Here is an 11,976-nt window from a genome sequence, read left to right as displayed (position 1 = left end):
CTTATCCATATACTATAAACATATTCTAGGGGTACTCGGCTCGACGTTTTCACCTATATCTCGAGACCCTAGTCACCCAGGGTTACGAAAAATATCCCGTATCAAAATATTCATAAACTGCTTCCATTTGTTACCCATATTGTATACACACATCCCAGGATTACCCAGGTCCATGTTTAGATTTCAAGTCTATGAGGTGGGTTTGGTCAAAGGCTGGGGTATGCTCAAGTCAATCCAGAGTCGGATGGAGGTCCCACTTCCCCCATCTAAATAAATACACAGTGAATTAGTGTTTTGATTTCGAACACACACACGCACGCGGCTCTCGGGCTAAAATATCCACAACCTTGAATCCAGGGGAGAGAGAGAGAGAGAGATGTTCACTAGGTAGTGTCGCTGACAATATAGTGTAATCCAAGGACGACGGCTCTCCACAGAGAGAGGGAGATAGAGTGCTAGCTTAGCGGTGGCTGAGATGGTGAAGACGACGGTGGCTCTCGCTAAGGGGTGCTAACGGCGGTAGTAATGACGGCGGTAGTTAGGATCACGCCCAGAGAGAGAGTACTGGATGACGGTGGCTCTCACCAAATAGCTATGACAACGGGTGGCTAGGCTTCGGGATGGTATGTCCGTGGATCGGGATCGCGATGATGATGGTACCTACGGCGAAGTGTCTATTAGTATGAGGCTAACTAACTACAATATATTGGCTCGGGTATTCGGCTAGGGTAGTAGGGGAGTTTGTCCCGCCGCAGGCGTTGGGAAGTGTTCCCCTCTTACCTGAGCCGTGTATCCGTGCATTACCCTTCCTCTGAGTAATAGGGGGGGGGGGGTGAGTCCCGTCTTACTCAGAGGAGATGATAACAAAATATTAGGGTTGCCCAATAGGCCGCGGGGGGGAAGTACCATCGGCAGAACCGACCTTGTAACTTTACCCCCCCTCGACACAAAGGGAGTCCCTGGAATATGGGTAAGGCTGCCCAATAGACCTGGGGGGAAGTACCATCGGCAGAACCGACCTTGTAACTTTACCCCCCGTCGACCCAAAGGGAGCCCCTACAATGTATTTATATTGGCTCGGGCAGTCTGCCAGGGTAGTGGGGAAATCCGCCCCGCCACTGGCGTTGGGACGGGTTTCCTTCCTACCCGAGAAGGCTGCTCGTGCATTACCTTTCCGATGAGTAATAAGGGGTGTAAATCCCGTCTTACTCACCGGAAATGTGGGTAAACCTGCGGGGTGTCCGATAAGCAGGGGGGCGTACCATCGGTGGAACCGACCTTGTAACGCACCCTCCTAACTCAAAGGGCACCCCTTGTCCTTACCTACGGCGAAGTGTGCCTGGTGTATTCCGGCCAATCATTTTATTCATAGGTAACTATGAACACGTTGGGAATTATGCTCGCATTGTCGCGCACAGCGCGCCACGAATGAAAATTCCCAAGCATTGTGCGTTCACCATCGCTGGCTTCCTTTGTGCTTGCGCGATGGTTGTTGGGCCGGTATGTATGTATATATGTATGTCGGTACATACACTACTAGGCGTGGGCAGTAAATGGAAAATATGATGTTAGGGGTGGGCGCAAAATAGGAAATAGATATTGTGGCGTAGCATTTGCTACGTTACAAGTCCCTAGCCAGAACGGGCTAAAAGTATCCTATGCCCGTCTCCTAGTTCTAAGCTACCTCTCCATCAATCTTCAGCCAAATCGGTTCATCCGATCTTAAGTTATAAATAGTGTAAATAACACCACTTTCTATATATATATACATCACATTAGAAATTTCAAAAATAATAGTATTTCTGCTTATTTGCAACCTTCAGCTAACGTTCGAGTCGCTAAACTGTTGAATATATTACTCCAATATTCTGTATTGCAAAATGGTCTTTATTATACTACGTTGGGAGTAGTACAATTATAATTCACAATTAAATTTCACTTCGCAACTGATAGCGTGTTTAAATCAAACTGATTAGTCATGCCTCAGCTTGCTATGCTTTTATACTCTAGGTTTCCTCGTTCACCCATTTCTCCTAAGGTCTAGTAATTTCGTGAACTTCATGCTTGGTTACTAGCTATATACATGTATATTTGTATTTTGTATCCATATGCGTGTGTATATGTGAGTACTACTCCGGCTGATGATGACATACGTTTGTCAGTATCTCTCTGCTGCCTTGTATGTATGTGTGTACATGCATTTGCACATTTCACAATAATACAAGCAAATTTACTTACTCTTTACGTATAAAAAGACACAATTTTAATTAATAAACAACAAAGTTAAAACTGCAACAAGATAATCAGAATTTAAAATAATACGCTTTATGCGTAAAAAAACTGTTCACTTGTTCTTAAGCATATTGACACAACTAAAAATAATGCTCATTAATTGATACAGTGCAAGCGATGCAATCAACACCAAAACTGGCATAACGGTAATTTTCCAGTTAAAGAAGAAAATAATGACAACGAAACTTAAGGGGCAGTTAGAGATGTGTACTGTGAATTGGTTTGTGGAAAAAAACCGATTTTGGCAAATTTTAAGTTGTGACTCTTTTGTAGTTAGTGTGCGATATAGTATCAGTTTTCATTGACCTGAAAAGAGCGTTCGAAACAATTGATAGGAATATAATGCTCGATAAACTAAAAAAAATTGGTATTAAGGAAAATGAATTGCAGTGGTTTAGAAGCTTCTTATCAGACCGGAAACAAAGAAGTACCATCGAGTCAGTAGTCTCATCCGAGGCACAAGTGGACATAGGCTTACCACAAGGGTCGATATTAGCACCAATCCTGTTCAACATTTACATAAACGATATATCATCAGCATTGAAATATAGTAAAATCAGGTTGTTTGCAGACGATACGCTGCTTGAAGTAAATGAAACGGACATTTCAATGGCAAGGAGCAAAATGCATGAAGATTTGGACTCACTGTTTAGATGGCTTTGCATTAATAAACTCAAGCTTAACGTTAACAAAACTCAGTTCATGATTTAATCTAGGACGATCAATAAAGGATCACTTAATTTAGATCTAAAAATAATAAATACGAGCGGAAAGTTAAAATATTTAAGTACTTAGGGATCCTGATTGACAATAAACTGAGGTTTACGGATTCTATTGATTATATTGTTGCCAAAATGGGCCAAAAAATTGGTTTTTGGAAGAGATCATGTAAACCTATTAGTAAGAAATATAAGCTGAAAGTTTATAGAGCCATCATAGAACCGCACTTCTTATATTGTCCTACAATATTTTTTATTGCCAATGACGATGCACAAAACTGGTTGTAGAATGAAATTTGTATTTACATAACCCACTCTTACATAATTAGGGAAAAAAATAATTTTAGATTACCTCTTTTCAAAACAGAAATGGACAAGCAAAATATATTTTACAAAGGCCTGAAATGTTTTAATGAACTTCCCAATCAATTTAAAAAACTTAAACACTTTCAAAAAAAGTTTATTAGAATATTGCAAAACCCTTCCAATAAGATAAACTATTTTGTATCTATATCTCATGTTACTGATCCTTGAGCGTACATGGGCAATCCAAACAGATACTTCGCTCGCAATCCAATTGGGGAAGAGTTCCCGAAATCATCGTCTCAGACAAACTGTTGGAGTGTTCATGAGAGTCACGTCTATTCAAATAAAAATAATAAAACAATAATATATTAATTATGTTTATATAAAAGCTGGTGCAGGGAGGATTGGAAACACGTCCTTTCCAAGCGTCCGATAAGAGTGGCTCATTCTGCTGAGCTGCTAGCTTTTGTGTTGATCGGAATCAAATGCATTCCGACAGCATAAACAACAAAACTGTGTAATCTTAAGTTTCGGAACAGGACAGGATTGGAAATACGTTCTTTGCAACCTCCCAATAAAAGTGCCTTATAACTCTGAAATTCTAGTCATATGTGTTGATCGGAATCTATTGCATTCCGACAACATAAATAATTAAACTATATAATCATAAGTCTTGTAGGAGTGAGAACACGTTCTTTCCAACCTCCCAATAGATGACTCCAAGACTCACTCTTTGGGACCGCCAGTTCCCGTGATGATCGGAATCGCATGCGCTCCGACAGCCCAAATTTTAGAAACCCTTTTATTATTAAAATGTACTTATAAATAGTAATAATCAATGTTTAAGGCTTAAAATGCCGTAATAAAAATAATAATAATAAAAAATAGAAGATAGGTGGGGATTTGCTAAATCTTCAAGTTTACTATTGCGCCTTCCATGCGGAAGTTGCTGGATGAGGTAAATGGGACGCTATGCAGTCTAGCAACGTCAGAGAATTTAACATCTACACACATAGACAAACATCTTTAGCGCCATGAGTTCAACTGAGGTGTACACGAGGGTAGTCTGAGTGCATCTGGCCTTTCTTGAGATTGCATTCAAGTATTTTAAGACTCGGAATTTATGGATGCCGGTCATGCAAAGGGGGTGAATGGCACGTAGTCTGCTGAAATAATTGGATTGAGCAAAGGTAATCTATAGTAATTAGGAACTGAGTTTTGGACGGATTACTATGCAACGGGAATCACTGAAAAACCTTGTGGAATCAGCTGTTTTGTGTATGTTGGGGTAGAATCATGGAGTCACTTTATGCTTGACAGTCATAATTTGGCAGAACTAGATAAAAGATCTTCGGGCTCCGCTTACTTAGATTTTTGTAACATTTACCCGCGGTCGATATCATATTACTGGCAGAATATCACTGAATTTAGAGTGACAGGTAGGAGAAGCATAATCTCCATTGCAACTTCCTATTGGCATCTGTTATAACTAATAAGGCATAAACGACATGCTTTGCTACCAGCCGAACAAAATTGCTCAAGCGCTTAAAAGCCAATTAACGTTGAAGATGATATCGCCTGCTTGGTGCTTCAAGCATGCGACTTCAACTTGTACTTAATTATAAAATTAAGTATAAGAAGTTCTTAACAAGATGCAGAGACTGCTCAAAGCTTATCTCTATAAAAGTATTTATCAATTAAAGCTGGTTATCAATGACGTCCTTCAAAGCAGCATAAACAAGCTCAATAAAGCTTTAGAGTGTTATTACATGATTTACTTCTTTTTATATTTGTATGGACATACATATCTCCCGTGAGAGAACAAAAAATGTAACTATTTTTATGAACATTGTGAGAAATTAAGGATTTGCGTAGAAGTCCATATCTCCCTCAAATAGCAATCTCTTTCAAAGACATTTGTCTTTTTGGATAGCCTAAACTCTAAGGTTTTTTATGTATAAGCGGCTAACATTTTTGATTCCTAGCTTTGGATTAATTTATTAAAATGTAAAGTTACACGCCTAGAAAATGACAGGGTTTTAGCATTTCATATGATGAATTTCATATCAAAACCGATATGCATTGAACCCGACCTCCTCAGATTTTGATGAAATTTTGCACACAGGCACACTTTACCTATGCAAACCAAACCTCGTTTTTAGAAATTGCATTTTTGAAAAATTGTGGGCGTGGCAAGGTGTCAAAATGGGTGAAATGCTTTTCAGTGTAAAAAAAATTTTCTCAGTATACGATTTCGATAGCCGATTAGAATACCTTTCCAATGGTATCAAGATCTTTGAAATCGGTTGAGCCGTTCCATACTTATCACAGCTCAAAAGTACCATAATATCAACAAGTAAGGAAGGCTAAGTTCGGGTGTAACCGAAAACTACATACTCAGCTGAGAGCTATAGAGACAAAATAAGGGAAAATCACCATGTAGGAAAATGAACCTAGGGTAACCCTGGAATGTGTTTGTATGACATGTGTATCAAATGGAAGGTATTAAAGAGTATTTTAAGACAGAGTAGGCCTTAGTTCTATGTGTGAACGGCATTTAGGGATATAGCCATAAAGGTGGACCAGGGGTGACTCTAGAATGTGTTTGTACGATATTGGTATCAAATGAAAGGTGTTAATGAGTATTTTGAAAGGGAGTACGCCTTAGTTCTATAGGTGGACGCCTTTTCGAGATATCGCCATAAAGGTGGACCAGGTGTGACTCTAGAATGCGTTTGTACAATATGGGTATCAAATTAAAGTTATTAATGAGGGTTTTAAAACGGAGTGGTTGTAGTTGTATATGTGAAGGCCTTTTCCAGATATCGACCAAAATGTCGACCAGGGTGACCCAGAACATCATCTGTTGGATACCGCTAATTTATTTAAATATGTAATACCACGAACAGTATTCCTGCCAAGTTTCCAAGGGCTTTTGATTTCGCCCTGCAGAACTTTTTCATTTTCTTCTACTTAATATGGTAGGTGTCACACCAATTTTACAAAGTTTTTTCCAAATTATATTTTGCGTCAATAAACCAATCCAATTACCATTTTTCATCCCTTTTTTCGTATTTGGTATAGAATTATGGCATTTTTTTCATTTTTCGTAATTTTCGATATCGAAAAAGTGGGCGTGGTCATAGTAGGATTTTGGCAATTTTTTACACCAATACAAAGTGAGTTCAGATAAGTGCGTGAACTGAGGTTATATCTTCCATTTTTGCTCAAGTTATCGCGTTAACGGCCGAAGGGAAGGACAGACGGTCAACTGTGTATAAAAAATGGGCGTGACTTCAACCGATTTCGCCCTTTTTCACAGAAAACAATTATCGTCATAGAATCTAAGCCCCTACCAAATTTCACAAGGATTGCTAAATTTTTTTTCGACTTATGGCATTAAAAGTATCCTAGACAAATTAAATGAAAAAGGGCGGAGTCACGCCCCTTTTGAAATTTTCTTTTATTTTTGTATTTTATTGCACCATATCATTACTGGAGTCGAATGTTGACATAATTTACTTATATACTGTTAAGATATTAAATTTTTTGTTAAAATTTGACTTAATTTTTTTTTTTTTTTAAGTAGGCGTGGTCGATTTCCAATTTTGCTAATTTTTATTAAGCATACATATAGTATGGCGGCCAACGTGGTGTCATGGTAGCGTGCTCCGCCTGACACACCGTATGCCCTGGGTTCGCACCCCGGGCAAAGCAACATCAAAATTTTAGAAATAAGGTTTTTCAATTAGAGGAAAATTTTTCTAAGCGGGGTCGCCCCTCGGCAGTGTTTGGCAAGCTCTCAGTGAAAACTCATCTGCCTTGCAGACCCCATTCGCAGCCGGCATAAAACATGTAGGCCCGTCCGGCCAATTTGTAGGGAAAATCAAGAGGAGCACGACGAAATTGGATAACCGGAGGTTATCGCGCCTTACATTTTTTTTCATTTTTTATACATATAGTAATAGGAGTAACGTTCCTGCCAAATTTCATCATGATATCTTCAACGACTGCCAAATTACAGCTTGCAAAACTTTTAAATTACCTTCTTTTAAAAGTGGGCGGTGCCACGCCCATTGTCCAAAATTTTACTAATTTTCTATTCTGCGTCATAATTTCAAATCACCTACCGAGTTTCATCGCTTTGTCCGTCTTATGTAAGCACTTTTTCGGTTTTTCGAAATTTTCGATATCGTAAAAGTGGGCGTGGTTATAGTCCGATATCGTTCATTTTAAATAGCGATTTAAGATGAGTGCCCAGGAACGTACATACCAAATTTCATCAAGATACCTCAAAAGATATTCAAGTTATCGTGTTAACGGACAGACGGACGGACGGACATGGCTCAATAGAATTTTTTTTCGATACTGATGATTTTGATGTATGGAAGTCTATATCTATCTAGATTCCTTTATACCTGTACAACCACCCGTTATCCAATCAAAGTTATTATACTCTGTGAGCTCTGCTCAACTGAGTATAAATATAAAGAGATGCATTTACTTAAAATTAAAAAAAGAAAAAATACGCCATTTTACTTTTTGTATATGGTATATATATTAAATAGATCTTTCTAAAAAATATATATTTTATTTTAAAACGCTCGACCTTTGAAGTTTTTTTCAACTTTAAAATTTATTTTAGACAAAAAAAATTTTCAGTGCATTAAAAAATTTGTACAGTGTACGTTTTCTAAAGCCGATCTGAATACCTTTCCAATAGTACTAAGATCTTTGAAATCAATTTAGCCATTCCGTGGTTATCAAAGCTCAAAAGTACCTATTACCCACAATTTTTCAAAAATGCAATTCCTAAAAACGAGGTGGTGTTTGTATAAGCAAACACCAAATTTTCATCGAAATCTGAGGGGTCGGTTTCAAAATGTGCCTTTTTTATAGGTTTTGATATGAAATTCATCATATAGAATATTTTTTTATGTTACAACGAAACCACGTAACTTGGACTTAACATTTTTTCCCCGGGATTCCAAAAATCCATAGCAAGACAAAATTTCGAATGTAAGAGTTATGTGTTTCTGTTCTATAACGCGAGATATGTATTTGTGTTTCATAGAAAATGTAAACTCTCTATAGAAAACCATAAATCAAATTAAATTTGCATTTGGCTTATATTGTCCAGAAATGTTGTTGCTTTTTCCCAAAAACCGATTGCAATGTTCTCTTATAGAAAATGTGTTGTTATGTATGTATGTATGTTTAATATTGTCCTCAATAGGTACCAATATAAACATACACACATACATACATAGATACATACACTAATGCACGTTAAGTTGCAAGTATGCACCGACGTTTGTCGTACACGTTTGACCGAACCCTGAAGCCCGTAGAAATCAATGTGTGCGTCTGTGTACATGTACATAAGATATTTGTGTGCGTATTGTTTACAGCAAAGCACTGTTGCCATTGACCAGTTTGCCCGCATGCTTATGCAAACATCAACTTTTGGAATTACAATTTTTCATGGTGCAACTTGCAGAAACAAATATTGAATAAGAATTTCTAGTTCATTTATTTGTAACCTCCAATTTTATATAATAATTTTAGGATAATTCAATAAAATTTTAAACAATCATTAGGCCTTTTTGTATGATAACTGCAATTGGCCAAACATAGCACACAAAATGTTTAATAGGCAACTCTGTCTTGTGAGAGAGCGATTAGCTGACACGTTCTTACGGAAAAAATCAAAATTGTTTTGATTTCTACGTTCCGGGCTACATACGTTCGTGCGTTGAACGTCGGTGAGTTTTCGTTTACATTGCACACTCATAAGTTAGGTCGTGTCAGCTGACGTGTTTTTTGTACGTACGTTCGTGGGTAACTGAGGTATTAAGCGACAGTTTTCCACCGACGTGTCCCGTACGTACGACGTGTCGTACGAAACACGTTTGACCGAACCCTGAAGCCCGTAGGAATCAATGTGCGCGTCTGTGTACATGTACATAAGATATTTGTGTGCGTATTGTTTACAGCAAAGTACTGTTGCCATTGACCAGTTTGCCCGTATGCTTATGCAAACATCAACTTTTGGAATTACAATTTTTCATGGTGAAACTTGCAGAAACAAATATTGAATAAGAATTTCTAGTTCATTTATTTGTAACCTCAAATTTTATATAATAATTTTAGGATAATTCAATAAAATTTTAAACAATCATTAGGCCTTTTTGTATGATAACTGCAATTGGCCAAACATAGCACACAAAATGTTTAATAGGCAACTCTGTCTTGTGAGAGAGCGATTAGCTGACACGTTCTTACGGAAAAAATCAAAATTGTTTTGATTTCTACGTTCCGGGCTACATACGTTCGTGCGTTGAACGTCGGTGAGTTTTCGTTTACATTGCACACTCATAAGTTAGGTCGTGTCAGCTGACACGTTTTTTGTACGTACGTTCGTGGGTAACTGAGGTATTAGTTGCATGCCTCACGTGTAACAAGGTTACTCAACAAGCTGCATAACAATTGCCTTCGATTTTATGCTTTGCCCTGATACTGTGATAGAAAAAATATATGATTGTTGTTGTTGTCATGTTACATGGTAGCAGCAGCATTTCTCTGTATTGTTATGCATTTGACAATATGACGATAAGCCATTGTAGTATATGAGAACACAGCACGAAGAGCACTGTAAAGCGGTTAGCGACGACGCGAATATCATTTACAGATAAATTGAAGAAAGGAGGAAATACCTTTCATTTCCATTCTCACATTCATAAATCTTCAAATAAATTTATGAAATAACAAAGGCGTGTGTGTGTGTGTGTTTGTGCATGTGTATGAGAAGCACGAACGTTGGTAGTGTGTTTTGAATGATTTTGTCTTTACAGCAGATTTATGCTCAGTTATTTTCAATTAGAATACCTCAACGCACAATTTTATTAAATTCTTCTTTTACGTAAATATCTCTACATAAAATGCCAATTTCACACAGAGGCTTAATGAAATAATTAGCCAAAAATAAAGCCCTAATCGGGCTCAATCTTCCATACAAAATACAAATTCTTAATTATCTCATTATTGCTTTATTGAATGCCTAATCGAGTGGCAAATCCAGTCGGTTTTGCTTGGTGCTTCGAATTTTATTGTCAATGTAACAAAGTTCGGGTGTAACAGAACATTACATACTCAGCTGAGAGTTTTGGAGGCAAAATAAGGGAAAATCACCATTTAGCAAAATTAACATAGGGTAACCCTGGAATGTGTTTGTACGATATGGGTATCAAATGAAAGGTGTTAATGAGTATTTTAAAAGGGAGTGGGCCTTAGTTCTATAGGTGGACGCCTTTTCGAGATATCGCCATAAAGGTGGACCAGGGGTGACTCTAGAATGTGTTTGTACGATATGGGTATCAAATTAAAGATATTAATGGGGGTTTTAATAGGGAGTGGCCCTTAGTTTTATATGTGAAGGCGTTTCGAGATATCGACAAAAATGTGGACCAGGGTGACCCAGAACATCATGTGTCGGGTACCGCTAATTCATTTATATATGTAATACCAGGAACAGTATTCCTGCCAAGATTCCAAGGGCGTTTGATTTCGCTCTGCAGAACTTTTGTCATTTTCTTCTACTTAATATGGTAGGCGTCACACCCATTTTACAAAGTTTTTTTAAAGTTATATTTTGCGTCAATAAACCAATCCAATTACCATGTTTCATCTCTTTTTTCATATTTGGTATAGAATTATGGCATTTTTTTCATTTTTCGTAATTTTTGATATAGAAAAAGTGGGCGTGGTCATAGTCGGATTTCGGCCATTTTTTATGCCAAGATAAAGTGAGTTCAGATAAGTACGTGAACTAAGTTTAGTAAGCAATGTCGATTTTTGCTCAAGTTATCATGTTAACGGCCAAGCGGAAGGACAGACGGACCACTGTGTATAAAAACTGGGCATCGCTTCAACCGATTTCGCTCATTTTCACAGAAAACAGTTAACGTCATAAAATATGTGCCCCTACCAAATTTCAAAAGGATTGGTAAATTTTTGTTCGATTTATGGTATTAAAAGTATTCTAGACGAATTAAATGAAAAAGGGCGGAGCCACGCCCAATTTGAAATTTTCTTTTAGTTTTGTATTTTGTTGCACCATATCTTTACTGGAGTTGAACGTTGGCATAATTTACTCATATACTGTAAAGATATTCAATTTTTTGTTAAAATTTGACTTTACAATTTTTTTTTTTTAAAAGTGAGCGTGTTCGTAATCCCATTTTGCCAATTTTTCCTTAGCACACATATAGTATTGGAGTAACGTTCCTGCCAAATTTCATCATAATATCTTCAACGACTGCCAAATTACAGCTTGCAAAACTTTGAAATTACCTTCTTTTAAAAGTGGGCGGTGCCACGCCTATTGTCAACAATTTTACCAATTTTCTATTCCGTGTCATAAGGTCAACCCACCTACCAAGCTTCATGGCTTTAGCCGTCTTTGGTAATGAATTATCGCACATTTTCGCTTTCTCGAAATTTTCAATATCGAAAAAGTGGGCGTGGTTGTAGTCCGATTTCGTTCATTTTAAATAGCGATCTGAGACGAGCGCTCAGAAACCTGCATACCAAATTTCATCAAGATACCTCAAAAATTTACTCAAGTTATCGTGTTTACAGACGGACGGACGGACGGATA

The sequence above is a fragment of the Eurosta solidaginis genome, chromosome 4 (assembly GCF_040869045.1).
Source record: "Eurosta solidaginis isolate ZX-2024a chromosome 4, ASM4086904v1, whole genome shotgun sequence".
Taxonomy (NCBI): domain Eukaryota; kingdom Metazoa; phylum Arthropoda; class Insecta; order Diptera; family Tephritidae; genus Eurosta; species Eurosta solidaginis.
This window is presented reverse-complemented; position numbering follows the sequence as displayed.